General features: G+C 38.2%; 1 protein-coding gene across 1 annotated transcript in view; it reads left to right on the top strand.

Annotated features, from left to right (window-relative positions):
• The first annotated feature begins 5,677 nt into the window (after window positions 1-5,677).
• The window catches only part of LOC113029339 (cadherin-18), a 94,785-nt gene continuing 82,609 nt past the window's right edge, over window positions 5,678-17,853 (top strand). The window contains exon 1 of the mRNA XM_026180171.1: window positions 5,678-5,988. The gene's annotated coding sequence lies outside the window, so the exon portion shown is untranslated. The remainder of the gene's footprint in view (window positions 5,989-17,853) is intronic.

Below are 17,853 nucleotides of genomic sequence, written 5' to 3'. Positions count from 1 at the left end.
TTGTGGCTCATTTCCTGTCAGCTCCCCATACAGTGCCAAGTGTTTCTTGTCAGTTGTGTCGCTGCTGTGAACCTGTCTCAGCTTTATTTCCCATGTTCTTGGTCACCTATTGGATTCACTCTTGTTTACATTTTGGATTATTCTTTGTTGGACTCATCTGTTAATTGCTGGGTATTCGCTATGTTTCATTTGTTGCCCCATTGTACCAATGTTACCTCCAACAGATTCATGAAAGAACACTTTTGTTCCTTGTATTCTGCCTCTGTTAGTTTTTTTGTTTGCATTTAGATCCTATTTTTCTTCTGAAGTGAAATGCTAAATCAGGACAAAGTTGTAGTACATCATTATTATTAATGATATCATCACTGCACCATCAACTCATCATTAAAAATGATAATAATGAATGGCATATACATAAATCAAAAAATAAAATAAACAAAAGAACAAAAACTTGTGTATGGCAATGCATAAAAATACTAGGGAGCTACACAGCTGGCAACAAAGACATATATTAAATAACTAAAGCAAGATGCACAAGAAAAGTGACTCTCAAAATTAAATGGAAAGTCAAGCGACAGAACTCAGGATAGTGGGAAATAGTGAGAAAGCTTGAAAGAAACACCTGCAGTAGAGGATGCCAACAGGATGCACAGCAAGCTAGAAGAATAAAAGAATAATTAAGGACATGGCAGAGTATAATTTTACATGGTTAACTTTAAATCAATTTATACTGCCATTTCACTCACCTATTATTATTGTTATTATATTGGAATTCTATGGATTTATGGATTTACTCAGATAATAACATCTAACACATTTAGCTAATTTAATCCATTCTCACTAACAGGCTAAAAGATTGTTTAGTGGTTTACTTTTGTGTACTGGGGATTAGAGAATTAATATTTGACCAGCTGTTGAATATATTAAAAATAAGTTTTGCATATTCTGTGACGCTGTTTGTTCATGCTGTGAGTCTGTGCATTTATTCTTGGGTCAAGTTGTGGCCAGACAAACAACATCTAAAAGCCCCAAGGGACAGACACTGTGACAGCCTGACAGTGACATGAGATGTGCTGACACTTGAGTAGGAAAGTTTTTCTTTATGGATGCACATGTGGCTGAAGATGCAGCTTCAAATTTCATAGAGCATTGTAAAGCAATACAAGGACAGATTCAAAATAAAACATAGACCTTGATTCAGTGGCTCAGTACATTACATATGCACAGCAAGGCCAGAACTGACCAATACATTTCTTTTTTTTCACAAAGGAATCTATTCTGTACAGAAAAATTAAAATTCAGTTGGTATGAATACATGGGACAGCTGGACTCAGTTCATGGATCTTAATTTATCATAAATGTTGTTTTTGTTTGATAAGCTACATAAATGACTTATAAGTCAATGTTAAGTATTAAAAACACACCTACATAATTTAAAATATCAACCAGTGTTGTGTCTACATAAAAACAACTTGGCAAATTACCTGTTTTAAACTGCTTTTAGGGCACTTTATTGCTAGCAGCATGTCACAAAAATCACATAATTTGTTCCCATTTCTTTAGCTGAATCAATGAAAAATCCCAATGATAACACAATTTGATAGGCACTAAAAAGGTGATTTAGAAACAGCTTTTAAGGAGGAACAGAAAGCGTGTAGTGTGTCCTGAAAAAAGTCACATCCTTAAGAAATATCTAATAAATCCAACAAAGACCTGACACGAGGTCTTAGAAATGCATCCTTTGGCCCTTCAATTGAACCTGTTCACTGAAACCTTGTTAGAAATGGTTTCAGTGGAAGGATGGTTGTCAAGAAGCCATTCTTAGAGAAGGGGAAAAGTAAGAAAGCAACGAGTTATTACTCAAGAACTGGACTGAAAAAAGTGGTAACTGGTCTTATGAAGTGAAGAGACCAAATGTTGTTAATATATTTGGAGGAGGTTGAAAGATGTACAACAGAACAAGAAGCTGATTGTACTGTAGCTCATTAAACTACTGCATCCTAGCATTTTCCTAGCAAAAGATGACCCAAGACTTTTGCACAAAGTGTGGAAAACCACACTCCTTATGCCTGGAGTCTATATTTGTAACAATGAGGTTAATGTGTAAAACTTTTGAGTCCTTAAAGACACTGCAGACAACAGTTTGCTGGAGCAGAAACTAATGTATATAGTAAACCCAGGAGGGATATATGTTTTCATTTCTTTGAGACATAAAAGATAAGCTAGTAGAAGAAATTTCAAATTTTGAAATCTATACATTTTCGTCTTAGAAAATGCCAGAGAAGCAAATTAAACTTTATAAATCTTCACCATGTTTTACTTGAATACCACTGCTTAGATGTTGACCTCACTCCCTCAAGCCTTCTGAACTCACCGGAGTAATTGCTAGCCATGCTTCGCTTATGGCACTATTGAGATTCTGGAGGATGAAAGTGCTCAACTCCTAGTGGTTCAGAAATCTCAACCAGAGAATCTAATGGATGCTACATGTTTTTAACGAGTGCTCCATTTTAAAGCTAAGTATGTTTGATTGGGTTGAAAGCTTTTGAAATATTATATCACATATAAATGGGTTTTTTTCCCCATCAGAAAATTTTTTATGAGGAAAAAAAAAATCAGAAACAGACCCTCCTGCTAGCACTGCACTGGGCAAAGATCAACCTCAGAAGTGTAGCTTTTATCCCTCCAAATCGCAGACCAATTATTTGGTCAGGCATGTTCGTAATAATAATAATAATAATAATAATAATAATAATAATAATAATAATAATAATAATAATAATTATTATTATTATTATTATTATTATTATTATTATTATTATTATTATTATTATTATTATTATAGCCTACAGAAACAGTTTTGCAATATAAAAAATTATATTATAGTCTTGTGTTGCATGGAAGCTTTACAGTGTATCACTACCAGTTGTTTGGCATTATTAATCTGTTAAGTTTAAATTTAGCACTGAGTTGAATCCCTGTAGAAACTTTGTCATTGTGGGCGACATCGCTGTTTGCATTTATATTTTGGTGCTGGCGTGTCAGCTTTGCACGAGTGAAACTGAACTGTTTATGTTGGATTTTGAGCTAAGATATCATAAGCTAAAGAAAAGAAACAACTTCAGAGCCAAGTGAGTCAATGCATGTATAGTCAGGGCCATGAAAACAAAAAAGCAAAACAAAAAATGTCTACATTGATAAAATACAAGGTACTGAATTAGCATAATGTGAAACATAAATACAATTACAGTCTATTTTGTTTTCTTTCACAAAGACATTATCCATATGTCAATCAATATACTGTGTTTACATCTCATATTACTTCCAAGCATACTTGTTACAGTTGCGGCATAGGACACGCCAGAGCAACAGTGTAGATTTAATGCAGCACTATAAATCAAGCATTAATTTAGTGTTACTGGTGCAATCTCACATTTTATTGATATAATAAAGTACTACACATCTATATGCGTAAAATGCATATATATGCATCATCCCTCATGCTAAACTGGGACTCAACTTGCATGCCATCACCTGTGTACCTTGTTTGATGAATTCTGGCAAGATATCAACTTAAATCAGCTTCTCTCATGATTCTCCTACTATTTGCAACTCACAGTTATAACACAGCTGATGAAATACTGCTTCTGAAAATTTTAGCACCCCCCCCCGAAGATGAGCACTGGCCAGACATTCTCATTTGCTACAGAAATCTTGACAATGGTAGCTATTTGCTGGCTGAACCTTCATAATTTTGTCAGCCATACAAAACACTGGAAATCCCATTTTCACAACAATCACATTCAAAACTCAACATGACAAACAACCAATACATCACAACTAAATTAGCAGTTTGAACTTAAACACACACATTCATGTGAGTCTTTTTGCCGGCCAGTACAATATATGACATTTTATGCCTACTTTTCTGCTTTTTCATTTCTTTATGTTGATGATGAATCATGTCTGGGCTTGAGCAACTGAGTTACACTGAGGTCTGATTTAACTATAAGAATTTCTGTTATGCTGTAATTTATGACTGAACTGTAGCTTGCTGTTTATAATTTTCCCCCTCGAGGGCATCAGCATTTACTTTCTTCTACTGTCCATTTATGTGGTTTAATGCTTTTGTTTACTATTCATTTCAATGCTTTGAGTCAGAATTGCTAACAGTAATGTGCTATGAATTCATAAATCTTAATCACAAACTTTTGATTTAAAAAATATATTTTTTTATTTTAACAATTGGAAAACTCAGTGTGGGAAGGGTAAAAGAAAACAAAGACAATTTGGAACTGAATTAGTTTTAAACACTTAAAATGAGAACTTAATATTAAGTCTGTTGCTCCCACTGTTCTAAACACCAATTTGATTTATAGTCTCTTGTGCTTTTAAAATGAAACTCTAGCTTCAAGTGAAAAACAGACTAGAACACATATACACTCACCAACCACTTTATTAGGTATACCTGTTCAGGTGCTCGTTAATGGAAATATCTAATCATATGGTATGGAGTCATGATAACCTGCTGTAATTCAATCCAAACACCAGGATGGGGGAAAAAGGTGATTTAAGTGAATTTGAATGTGGCATGGTGGTTGATGCCAGATGGGCTGGTCTGAGGATTTTAGAATCTGCAGGTCTACTGGGATTTTCCCCACACAACCATCTCTAGGGTTTACAAAGAATGGTCCAAAACAGACAAAGTATCCAGTGAGTGACAGTTCTCTAGGAGAAAATGCCTTGCTGATACCAGAGGTCTGAGGAGAAAGACACAGACTGTTTTGAGCTAACGGGAAGGTAACAGTAGCTCAAATAAATGCTTTATCCAACCAGCTTCTGCATTCAGAGATGCTCTTCAGCATAACACATCCAACTTGAAACAGATGGGCTACGGCAGCAGAAGACCACACTAAGTGCTACTCCGGTGAGCTAAGCAGAGAAAACTGCACAATTCAACCAGGCTCATTACAACTAGACGACAGAAAAATTGTTAAACACCATCATGTCTGATAAGTTTCAATTTCTGCTGTAACATTCGAACGCTACAGTCAGAATTTGGTGTAAACAACATGAAAGTATGGCTCCATCCTGCCTTGTATCAATGATTCAGGCTACTGCTGGTGGTGGTGTTGCAATGCTGTATATGCCACAAATAACTAAGGCACTTCTGAAGGCAAAAGAAGGGTCCAATCCAGTGGTAGCAAGGTGTAATTAATGAAATGTTCAATGGAAGTAACTTTTTTAGATGATTTGCACATGAACATAATAATAATGATATTTAGAAAACGGTAAAACACCCTTAGTAACTTTTTAAAGCCTTTAAACTTTCAATTTGCCATTTTTTTTCCAGTTTCAAGTACACCCCTTCTCTTGCCATGAAGTAGTGTTCGTTGTGTTCTGTATTCTGCTGGGACGCTCTAGGAAGGTAGGCTGTGTCTGGTGCTCTGTGTGTGTGTGTATGTGTGAGTGTGTAAGAAAATGAGAATGGGATAACGTATCGCTTCCTGATCACTATCTTACATAATCACGTGTTAACAGAGAAAGACAGGAGAAGAGGAAGAGAGGGAGATAATGGAGAGAGGTGGGGGAGCGGAGGGGGGAGAGGGGGGGGGGGGCGCTGCGAGGCGAGTTTCAGAGCCGTGGATTGATCTGAAAACCGACCAATCCCGCGCCTTCCTCGACTTGAGCCGCCTCAGTAACCGGGCACGATTGGAGGATTCATTGGCGGAGAGATGCGCACACACGCACCGACTCGGCTCTCGTCCGGTCGCTCGCACATACGCGCACACGCACACGGGAAGGAAGGGAGAGTGTCGGCTCTCTGCAAGCCGCGCTGTGAAGCTTTGCCCTGGAGAGGATGACAGTGGTAGAGGAAGGGAATTGAAAGACGCAGAAAAGCAGAGGATGGGGAAAAAACTCAAACGCGAGCATTCTTTTCGCCCTTAATCAGCTGTCATGTGGGTTCAGGGGGGTGCGCGTGGACAGGTAAGAGAAAAATAAGTTTGTCTGGCTTTTTTCGCTGTCTAACCTATTTTAAGTTGCCATTTGTATGTGTGCGTTTAACTCTCGGTGGCGTGCTTGTGCCTCCGCGTATACGCTGCTGTGCTTCATAGACCTGGTAAATAAATTGCCTGGGGGTCTTGCGCGTGTGAGTACGCGCTTCTAAGCCGAGTTTGACCGTGCGCACGTTTGCGTTTTCACCCCGCATGAAATTGAGCATTAGGCGGAAAGAAACGGACATAAGAAGGTGGGGGGAAAAAAGTAAAAGAGTGCGCACACGTCATTTTTTGGGGTTATCAGAAGTGTATTTGGCTCTGAGGCGTTTCGGTCTTTTCTCCCGGGGTGTTGTTTCACACATCGGCTCGGTGGAGTTATGAATGATGGACAGGCTGCTCTAACAGAGTGGGAGTTGGAGGCTATCCGATACCTCTGATGTGTGTGCCGCACCAGTGTAGCCAGACTGAATTTTACGCGCACTGCAGGAAACAAGAGTCCACTCATTGACTGCAGCTTCTCTAAGTAGAGCTTTCTCTCTCCGCACCAGACCCCGTCTCTCTGTAGGGAGACAGAAATAAAGGCGCATTTAGAGTGAATGCCTCAGTTATCTGAATTCTGGGAGATGCTTTGACAGTCGTGTGTGTGTGTGTGTGTGTGTGTGTGTGTGTGTGTGTGTGTGTGTGTGTGTGTGTGTAAAAATGTAAAAATGCCTAAGGCAAGTGTCAGTTGTTTAGCTGTCCCTGTTAATGTTGCGTTGATTGGCTCCTGGTAAGCACAGGGTGGATTGTATAGCTGCCAGTCTTGCGCTGCATCTTTCAGGGATCCTCACCTCTTTGATGTGTTTGCAAATGTTTGAGAAAAAAGATGCCAAGTGTCATGCAATTCAGTGGCATGTTTTGGGCTGCAGTGTCTGGGAAAAGGATGATATTTGCTTCATAGCTGAATACTGAATGGCTTTATTAGAAACCATCTGGTTGTTACTGTTGGAGTTCTGACATTGATGTAGACAGAAATGCAAATCCTGTTTCTTATGAAAAAGGTTCTGTGTACGAATGTTCCTTTTCTTTATTTGGGGCCCTGGGAATACTCACAGTGGATACTATTCCAATTGCCAATTTAGATATAATTAGAGGAAAAACAACTTTATTTTAGTAGTTTAGTATCAGTTAATTTGTCAAACATTTGCCAGATACTTGGCCAAGGGTTTAGTTGATAGGATGGTGAAAGATGACTTAAAATGGCCATAAGAGTATTCCATGGTGCAAAAATCACTAAAGGCCCACATTTGGAAAGCTTTTACCAACACTCACTTCGTACTTCTGCATTATAGGTGGCTCCAATAATTAATCAATCAAACATCATTGATTAGTTTCAGAGCCAGACTGAAGACCAGTAGTTTGGTGACAACAGTGACCATCTGTATGTAAAAGGCATCACATACTTGCATTCATTTCATGAAGGAAAGGCCCTCTGCAGAACTGTGCTACAAATTGCCAGTCTTATCTTTCTGTGTTTGCCTGGATAAGCCATTATCGCCTATTTTTCGAATATTTTTCAGAAGATGTTACAGGAGCACCACACGATTACTGACCTAAGCTTTGAATTAATTATCACAGCCTTTAAAGTCCAGTTATAATGATAGCAGGAACATAACACAGCAAGTGTTAACTTTATCATCATTTCTATGCATGTTGTTGAAGCAAAACTGAGGCAGCTGACTGGGTTCTAAAGAGGCCTTAAGAGTTGGTGCTTGAATCTGAAATGTACTGGTCATCTGCCCAATTTAATCTGGCAAGTGGAAGAGTCTGGAATAGCATGGCAACATATGCAAAACATAACCCACCAGCTGCACTAGCAAAAATAAAATACCTAAAAAAATAAGAGCTAAAGAGGAGCAGATAGACTGACTTCGCAGTTTTAGGTGATCAGCCTCAGTTTCATGTTCATCTGAGTAAGATGTGTTAAATCTACGATGTTGACATGAACCTGCACACACCTATTTTTTTTTTAACCTGGTAACATGGCCCAGATAGTAAGTTTTACAAATTATAATGAACTTCTGTGAAATAATGAGTGAATGATTGGAGTTAAATTCATTTTCTAAAAACGTGTACACACACACACGCACATGCGCGCGCACACACACACACGCACATGCGCGCGCGCGCACACACACACACACACACACACACACACACACACCATGTAATTCCAGCATTTAACAGACCAGATGATCATGTAGGATGCATCTATCCAATAAGATGGAGTGGCACATTAGAGATCATTACCTGCCTGGTAATAATCCAAGGTGAAATGCAGATGTACTAAAGTAGCCTGACTTGACTTCATTAGACACTCTTGGTTGATATGGAAGATTTTTATTTTCTCCAAAGTGTCCAGAGCTAATTGCACCATTCAGTCAAATTTGATTTTAAGCAAGCTGCATTTAAAATCATCTGTAAGTGTTTGAATATCACGCTGATATATAATGCATATGGTTCATAGTGTGATAAATGCATCAAGGCCAAAGTGAACATGTTAATCACTGAAATCCTTGTTTGATGCGAGTTATGCAAACATTACCATAAAGTCAAGTGTCAACTGAAGTGTGAAAAATTTAGCAATTATCAGTCAATTATCAGTGTGTTTGTAACAGAGCAGGCATCTTAAACACTCAGCATGGCAGCTACAAAATAACAGTTTGTCAAACTAGGTGCAATTTCAGAGAAGGCATTCAAATTATAGGAAAGCTACACTCAGCTACCCCCTGCTAGCCACAAAAAAAACTGTGCCAAAGAACTCTGAAAGGCAATGCTTTGATCGTTTCTTTGATAAGTTTGTCTAACTGAACACCAAGGTTCTGTCATATCTCTAGGAGACTAGACAGCAATAAGAACAGTGGATTGTTATTGCTCCAACAGCACATTCAAAAAGGTCATTTAAAAGATGAATCATGCCTCCAAACAATCTCTTCCCAGAGAGCAAAGGTGGTCATACTCGCCCTATGTGTGCTCAATAGCACATAAAACATAAGAACATAATTCAAGGAAGAATAATAGATTCGGAAAAGCAAGTGTTGACGAGTCTTGTCAGCACTGCAATCTTCTTCTAAATCCAGGATGGTGAAATAATCCCCTGCTTGTAATGCAGCAGTGTGACTGTATTGTGTGGCTTGCAGTGTTAAATGATGTATGGGATTTTGTTGTTAAACTTCTGCGACATGACACCTTGATGGGAATGTATTCATACACGCAAAAATGAGTTCTCAAATTGAGAGTTAATCATGCACTAAACACTGTATTTTAAATTCCCGGCAGGGGCAGCAGTCATTAATTTGAAACAAGTAAGAAAAAAAAGAAAGAAATAGCTAATTTGAACAGCTGATGGAGGGAGAAAAAGCAGCCCTAATAAAAATTAAGGAACTGAGAGAATCCAGGGGACACCTTTACCAGGATATAATTGAAAATGATTGTTGCAAATGAGGTGCAGAACAAAGTTAAAAAATAAAATAAAATATAGACATCTTTCAAGCTGAATTGTAACCCATTCTGGTTTCATCACTGCTTTTTTAGTAAAATAGTTTTAAGATTTGTAGAAAATCATTTAAATGGGGTGAAGTCTGTTGGATTCACTGATATCATACTGTCTGGAGTTCATATTTTATCACATATTCCTGATATTTTGGTATATAATCCATTGTCCTATGGTAGGTGCCTACTGTACACTTGTTAACCAGTTTAGTTAATCAGGATCGGTGCTTACTATCATCCATTGTGAGATAGTTATAAGATAGTCATTAGCATTCCATAACAGGCACCTTTTGCTAAAGTTTCTGTGCTCTCCTGTTCACGCTATTAAAGTTGCAATTATGGACAGTTAGTTGATCAGGTCTTGGCCCACACTGCTTAACTGATACGTGGCAGTGGCTCAGATCAAATAATCCTGGAGGAGCCTTGGTCTTCCTTTTCTTAGAAGAAAGGCAAAGAAAAATCAGTGATTCAGCAAAACCCAATAACACAAAGCTGGCTCATTAATACCCACCAGTAAGAGCCTGAATCATTTCTTCTACTTTTAACTCGCCATTTCAGGTCAGTTGGCATCTAGCGTTTCCTATATTTTGATTTAGGATTCCACTGCTTACAGTGGAACTCCGAGCAGTCTGCATCACCCTGACATTATTGCACTATGGGTGTCTTCTGTATGGGGGAGAGCAACATTAGAATGATTCATCTCCTACTCTCACTGTCTGTGACGAAAGAGCAGTAAAGCATTTCCTTATAGAGCACTCACCACTATAAATGGAAGTGTGATCATTGGCAAGCCTGTAGGCCATTGCTTTGTGGTTTCTCAGTAACACAAAGTGAATGATAAACCTGTTCCTATTTGGCTAAAGAATGAATCCATAACCAGAGTTTTTCGTTGAACGATTTTGGAGGAATTCTTTTGGCTTCTTTTAAACTTTAGGATCCTTAAAATGACTCGTCCAATCTTAACAGGAGCCCCGTCTTCTCCCCGTCTCCAGCATCTGCTAACTTTCAGCAGACAAAAGCCCCAGCTCACAGCTCTCTAAGCACTGAAAAATGCCTTTTAAGGATTTAGTTGAAACACTGGTCTCTTGTACAGGAGACAGACTTTGTGTTCTGTCAGAATGAGTATAGTGCCATTAAGGAGAATTACATAAAAACAATGCATCTAAAAATCAGTTTTTGCACAATGCTTTATTTAAATGAAGACAAAAGTGTATGAAGTGAAATATAAATGAATGAAAATATAGGCGTCCTGTAAAAGAGAGAAAAAAGGAAAGTATATGAGAGCATTTTGTCTGAATATTTGTTCAGTGTTTTATTGGAAGAATGACTTTGCCAGCCATGAAAACAGAGCCATTTGATTGCCAATGTGCTGCATGAATACTTAATGTACTATTAGAGGGGTTGGATTTCCATTTCACATTTGTTAGGGTTTGTTCAGAGACTTTCCTTTTTTTTTTTCTTTTTATTACATAGCTCTTACGGGTGAACTGTCATTATGTAATCACTGTGCATTTGTGACTGGGATCCTGAAGGCTGCCTCACAGTATTTTATTTTCTTCTTTGCTTGAGTGTGTTGTGGATACGCCTTTTTGGTCACACTCACCATATTCACCTGGTTACATCTTTTATTATACGTAGTCCCAAGTACAAAAATTCTAGAACGTCAGAATGTAAATCTAGAGTAATGTGGCTGATATTTAGCATTATGCTCAAGAACAGTTCAACACTGTTTATGCACATTTATTCATTTCATTATATCCAAAATGGGATTAAACCTCCGGTGAACGAAACACATTCTTTTCATTAACAGGAGACATCTGAAGACATATTGTGTTTTTTAGCGTTAATAGGACTTTAAAGAATACAGTCCATCTACAGTAGTGTGTAAAAGTCTGGAGTCAATCCACATTTCTTCATATGTTTCTACAAGGCACTCAGACTTCCTGGTAATTTTTAAAGTTGTCTTCCGCAATAGATCTTCAGGCTTTCTGAAGGTCGAAAGATTTTTTTAGTTTGTTGAACCACTTAACATCGGCTTATGACTCATTCAAGCACAAACGAGGCTCAAGAAATGGCTCAAGAAATAAACCAGTGTTGTGTCTACACATAGCAGACAGTTTAGCAAAGAACCCATTTTAAGTTGCAACTTTAGGAAAATGTGTTGAAAATGGAAACAAATTATATGGTTTTGTGACAGGCTGCTAGTAACAAAGATAACAGTTTCACAGGAATAAAATTTTCTGCACCAACAAGTGGAATACCTAAAGAGCTATTAGTTGAAAATTTAGCATCTCTCAGCATGGTGTGTGTCACAGTCTGTTCTTAAAAGATTTGAGGAGTGGACAAATGGAGAACCAGTGAACAGAATTTGAAAGTCATCTCCTTAAGAAACAGGGAAAATAAATCCAGCAAAGACTTGAAATGAAACCTGAGAGATGCATCTGGAACTTCAGTGTAACCATATAAATGCTGTTTGTGGAAACCTCATCAGAATTGGGTTGATCTGATATCCTCGTGTTGGTGTTGTTCCCAGATCATCATACTAAATGTTGTTCCAGGATCAACATTGCAAGTGACCAATCAGAATGTTGTGACGTCATACTTTTGCGACTTCGGGAAAAACCGGCGTAAAACAAAAAACTGTACTAAAGCTGCGTGAAACCGCCTCTGTCCGCCGATCAACGGACCCTGACCCTAACCCTAACCGTAACCCTTTAATAAACAGTAAGCAGAACTGATATTGTCCTTGCAACATTGGAATTTCATAAATGCACGAATGGCAAAAGAATAACGTCACAACAATGTGATTGGTCACTTGCAATGTTGAACCTGGAACAACATTTTCATGATGGTCTGGGAACAAGACCAACACGAGGATATCAGATCATCCTCAGAATTGGTTGGTAAAATGTTTGTCATACTATACATTCAAACTTGAGGGGCATTGCATCCACAAACTCAGGTGGAAGTAACAACTCAGGGTAAATACCTCAGGGTCCTGTTCATGAGCATACAGGGGAAGAGTAGGCTGAAAGATTGACAGATGGATCTGTGCAGTTTGTAGTAATGTAGATAATGTACTTTTGTTCTTTTGAAAGGAGAGCGATGCCAAGAGGCAAAAACTGATGATTTATCTACATTTCTACCCATGACCCCATCGCCACGAGCTATGAGTGACCAAAACAAAAAGATTATAGATATCAGCCCCTGTTGACAGACTGATATCATAAAATCAATGTTTTTGTATTACCAGTATGCACTTTTGTTCTTTTGTGTATTTTTAACAATGTATAAAACCCTAACTGTGACCTAAATCATAGTTCTAACCTTGTTGTTTCATTTACAACCATGAAATTAGAAATGCATCAATATGTCGTGTAAAGAGGAGTATTATTATTAGTAGTACTATGTTGACTGCCTTCAGCCTTTAATCAAATAAGATTGCATTTACCAATGTTTAGGTGTTTCGTCACATCCGTTTTACTCTCACTGAGGAAGGAAAAAAAAAAGAAAAACTTTTTTTAGTTTTAGGTAATAAAATGAAATGAGTTGGTACAAAAAGTTTAAAATATGTCAAGTTTACATTTGAAGTCCTTGAAGTGGTGTGCTCCTTATACCTATGATATGTGTTTGAAGGCTGTATGGACTCGTCCTTTAATCAAGGAAGACGAGCTAAATCATTATAGAGGGGCCCAAAGTACAGCTAATGTTCTTCATCACCAAAAAAAAATAAAAAAATAAAAAATAAACACAACACAAGCATACCCTGCAAGGTGAGGTGTGTTTGGCATGCCCAACTGGCATGAGACCTCAGATCAGACCCAAGAAACAGAAAAAAGATGTGTCTTAACTGGCTTGGGGACCCTTTTGTGTCTCTAAGGAAGAGCTAGAGGAGATGGCAGGGGAGACTGAACTCTCAGTGGGTCTGCTCTGACTGCACCCCCCAAGACCTAGACTTGAATAAGAGGCAGAAAATGGAGGGATGGCTTGATGGGTGGAATGCAGACTAATTCAGAAGTCATGTAGTGAGCTGACAGAGTCAAGTCGGTAAGTTGTCTGTGTCACAGAGCGGAGAAACCCTGGTGTGTGGTGCTGATAAAACATTAGTGTGCTCTGAGTCTGTCAGACCTGTTCACCCTTCACGTGCATTTCTGGCATGCGAAAGAGATGTTAATTGGGCCATGTCAATGCTTTATGAGAGTGAGAGGGCAAGATGGGGGATGGATAGGGTATCCATACTGATTCACAGGCCTGAGGAACACGAGAGAAGCATGGGAGGCTGTCCAATAGAGTTAGACAACACATGGAATTTTAACACCCCTTGAGTTACTCCTGGTAATTGTTAAAGTTAGAAAATAGTCTAACAAGCTATTGAAACTTCAATTCTACTCCAACATCACCTTTTAGAGGAGTTTAACATTACTGTTCCCACATAGCAAGAATGGTGCCATGCTTGCTCTTTTCCTTATCCTAGTTTAAATTTTAGACTTTGAATTGTATTTATACCCAAGTATTCATACGTAATATTTCTGAAATAACAAAAATATAATTTATCCTGTCACAACACTGACTGTACTGACTCACTGCCATTACTGTTAGTTCTCGAGCCAAGTTGCGTGGCGTGTAATCAGCCTGTAGTTTTAAGACTCATGATTGAACCATCCATTTTGTAACATCTGCCTGTTACCACAGCACAAAGACTGTACGTGTGAGCTTGTAAACTGGCACATGGTTTGACAGTTTGACTTACTCACGCACATTCAATTAATTTCAATGCATGGAGAGACACTTTGTTGCCAAACATGCCAAGAACAAATCTTAAGCTCGATAACCTTGACATCCAGTTGATGTTTGATTATTTTTGTTTTTTTGCATTGCATTTTATTTGTGGCATTGCACCAAGTACCACCAATTTCTCTGTAACGAGCAAACCAAAAAGGCCAATTTGATATTCTTTTGCAAGAATGCATTAAAAACTAAATCCAGAATCTGGAAAATAAAAAGGTTTGTGAGAAACTGACATTTGCTTTTGGAGCATGAGGCAACATTAGACATTTTCAGATTTGTCGACTGGATTATAAATCACGAGAAATCTAATTTGCAATATTTTTGAGTACACAATAAGATCTGAAGACATCAACACGGGGCCTGGGTAAAGTTGATTGTAGCAGTGATAATCTTGTATTACTCAAATCTCCTAGCACAGAATACACTGAACTCTATACATCCATCCATTTTCTTCCACTCATTCCATGCAATTCAGGGCTAGAGAGTATCCTAGCGGTCATAGGGAAAAAGGTGTGGTACCCCCTGGACAGGTTGCCAGACTATTAAAGACTACAATCAAACCTCCAGCCACTTTAGAGTTGCATAGAGAAGCAGCACAGGCACATGCAAACTCAACATAAAACTGTCCCAGTGGGTATATTTGAACCCAGGATCTTTTTTTTGCAATGAGGCAACAGAGCTAACCATCACACCAAGGAGCTAAAGACCATAGTCAGAAATGTATAAAACTCAACAAAAAGGAATGTAGATTGCATCAAGACATGGAAACCTGCATTAAGCCAGGGTGGTGAAAGAAAACGTACCATGTGTCAGGTCTCACTCTAATTACTGAAAAAGTAATTGTTGGAGGAACGATAAACAGAAAACTGAAGGAATCGAAATCTAGGAAACCCCAGTGGTGATTCAGAGAACATAAATCAGATTCTCAAATTCATAATAAATAGGGCTAGATTACGTTAACGATATTACAGTTATTTTAGTTTTTGACAGTCCTGAAAGTTATGTACATATAAAAATAAAAAAAAAGAAACCTTTACTGCCCTCGTCTGCCCACAGTCCACTGTACATATACCTCCTTACACGTTTCTATGACTATTCTCTCCTCTCACTGCCTCTGCCGTCTGCATCACCAGCTTATTCTTTATTTGGATGATGAGGTGGCATATTTGTCTGTTGATGCTCCTAACACCCTCCCTGCTAGTCTCTGTGGGCACTTGAAAAGCAGTGCGGCAAGCATCTGCGAAACCCCCAAATCTCTCGCACTTCATCCTCTCATGAGGGAATCTACCTGGCAGCAAGAAAGCAAGCTTATCTGTGTATGAAATGCTAATGTGAATAGCCTCAGCCCTACTTTGTGGATGAGAGCACAGACACCCTCCTTGTTGTAAAACCCACCTGCTCTCTGTGTTTTAGCATGTGTGAAACAGTGAAGCCTGCCAAACTCCAGTAGCTTCAGCTTGAATTTAGACTCCTCAGACATGAAGAGAACCGAGTGCTGTAGGTGATATGAATATGTTTCCAGTCTGAATCCACCTTGTGCCTTTTTCTCTTGTTCTGTTTGACTTAAATCCCAAAAAGCATGGTGTTCATTCAAGTAGTGCTACAATGAGTAGTCAGTTCAATGACCAGCCAATTGGTGGAAAATTATTCAACAAATTCTCTGAGCAATTAGTCATTTATTAATGCAGTATGGCCAATATTTCTTGAACCACCTCCTAGCTATTAAATGTGATCATCAATGCCTTTTTTGTTTGTTTGTTTTGATAAAAAAATAAATTCATCATTTTGAAGATTCATTATAGGATTTATAACATTCATTATTTCCATCTCAAATTCATTTCATCCTTATTTAGTTGACATTGCTATCAAGGAAATATGGATGAAAACAGTGTAGATTTAAAATTCTTCTCAGCCCCCTTTTCCCCTGCATTTGGACTTATAGTGCTGAATTACCACTGAAAACTAATAATGTGTAGGCCTGTCACGATACTAGATACCCAAGAAAATACTCAATACCATTTTTGATACAATGGCATTGTTTTTTTAAATAAAAAATTTATTACAAAACAATGAAAGACAACACTAGTTATCTAACAAAAACAGCTGAAAAGGTAATTTAACTGTAAGGTGTATATGATCAGTTTCCTTTAGGCAGTGCAAAGAAACAAAACAAAAACACAAAGAAGACAGTGTTTTTAGGTTGTTTGAGGCCATATTTTTGTTGCTGATCAAAGAGAGATGTTAAAGTAGGCTGCCACTCTTTCTGTGTAGTTACCAGTAGATTTTTCTCACCATCAATCTGGGATTTTAAGAAAAACACAACACTTCTTAAGACATTAATAATCGTGCTATGCTTTAAATTAGAACTGTATCTTAATATTACAGATGGGCAATATTGATGTTGTTTGGTGCCCAGCTCCAGTATTACAGTCATATTTTAATTATCCATAGCTTCTTGTCACTACCTTAATGATAAGTTAGCAGAATATGGCTCTCAGACAACTGCCAATAAACACGTTGTAATAAATATTAATATTTAAAAGAAACAAGTGTGACGGCCAGGTTCACATACATGATACTTTACAGTTTTACATGTTTTAAACCTCAGCGTTGGTGAGATTTGAGCTTTACTGGCCTCTCAAAATTCCTCTTAAAGTGTTACTCAGTGCCGTGAATGTCAACTACTTCAGCTGCTAGTGAGGGAGGCTGTGAGCCTGTCTGCAGTGGCGCTGTGTGAACTACAACACTACTGCTGGTATTGATACTGTTGTAAATTAGTATATAATCAAGTGGCAATATATAGTTTTCTTCCCCTAATCTCTAACACTACCAAAAGTAAAGAAAAAACAAAGAAACAAAGAACCAAAAAAAGACTGCAGGTGACCTTTTGGAGCATTTTTCAGTGCAGCTATACAATCTCTTATAGAAATGGAAAAAAACCAGAGTAACAATGAACTGATCATTTCATAGAAATTGATTAAATAGCGACACAAAATGGTGCGCCTGTTGAACCGGCTCATTTTATGTTTTTCCTTGATTACAAAAAACAAACAAACAAAAAAAGATAAATAATAAGCTCCTACATTTAGGCATTTGGCAGTGTGCTGTAGTCTGTCTGCATAATTTTGATGGACCTCTGCTGGAGTGTTTTGCTGCACTCAAAGTGAAGAGACATGATGATGATGCGAGCTGAAAAACTGTTTTTTCCCTGCAGTGGCCAGCAGATGGGTGCTGTCTACTCCATCCTGGCAATCCTCCTGTATGAGGAGAGCTCAAGAAATCCAACCATTAAACACACAACAGATGGGACATTTTCCATCTTCCGCCCAGCTCTCATTAAGCAGCCAAACAACATATAGTGTGGCTGACGAGTGCAGGCATGTTTTCTAATTTGACACCAAGAAGGGGAAAAAAAAGTCTGGGAAGGAGTCCTGCTTCACAGATATAATTAAGGTTGTTTAACTTGTCAACATGGGGAGATGAAACCATTAGAGGTTTTGAAGAACTACACGTTTTGTGTGTGTGCTATGGATCA

Source organism: Astatotilapia calliptera, chromosome 9 (genome assembly GCF_900246225.1).
Source record: "Astatotilapia calliptera chromosome 9, fAstCal1.2, whole genome shotgun sequence".
Classification (NCBI taxonomy): Eukaryota; Metazoa; Chordata; class Actinopteri; order Cichliformes; family Cichlidae; genus Astatotilapia; species Astatotilapia calliptera.
The sequence above is the reverse complement of the archived record's forward strand: the minus strand, read 5'-3'. Positions and strand labels throughout refer to the sequence as shown.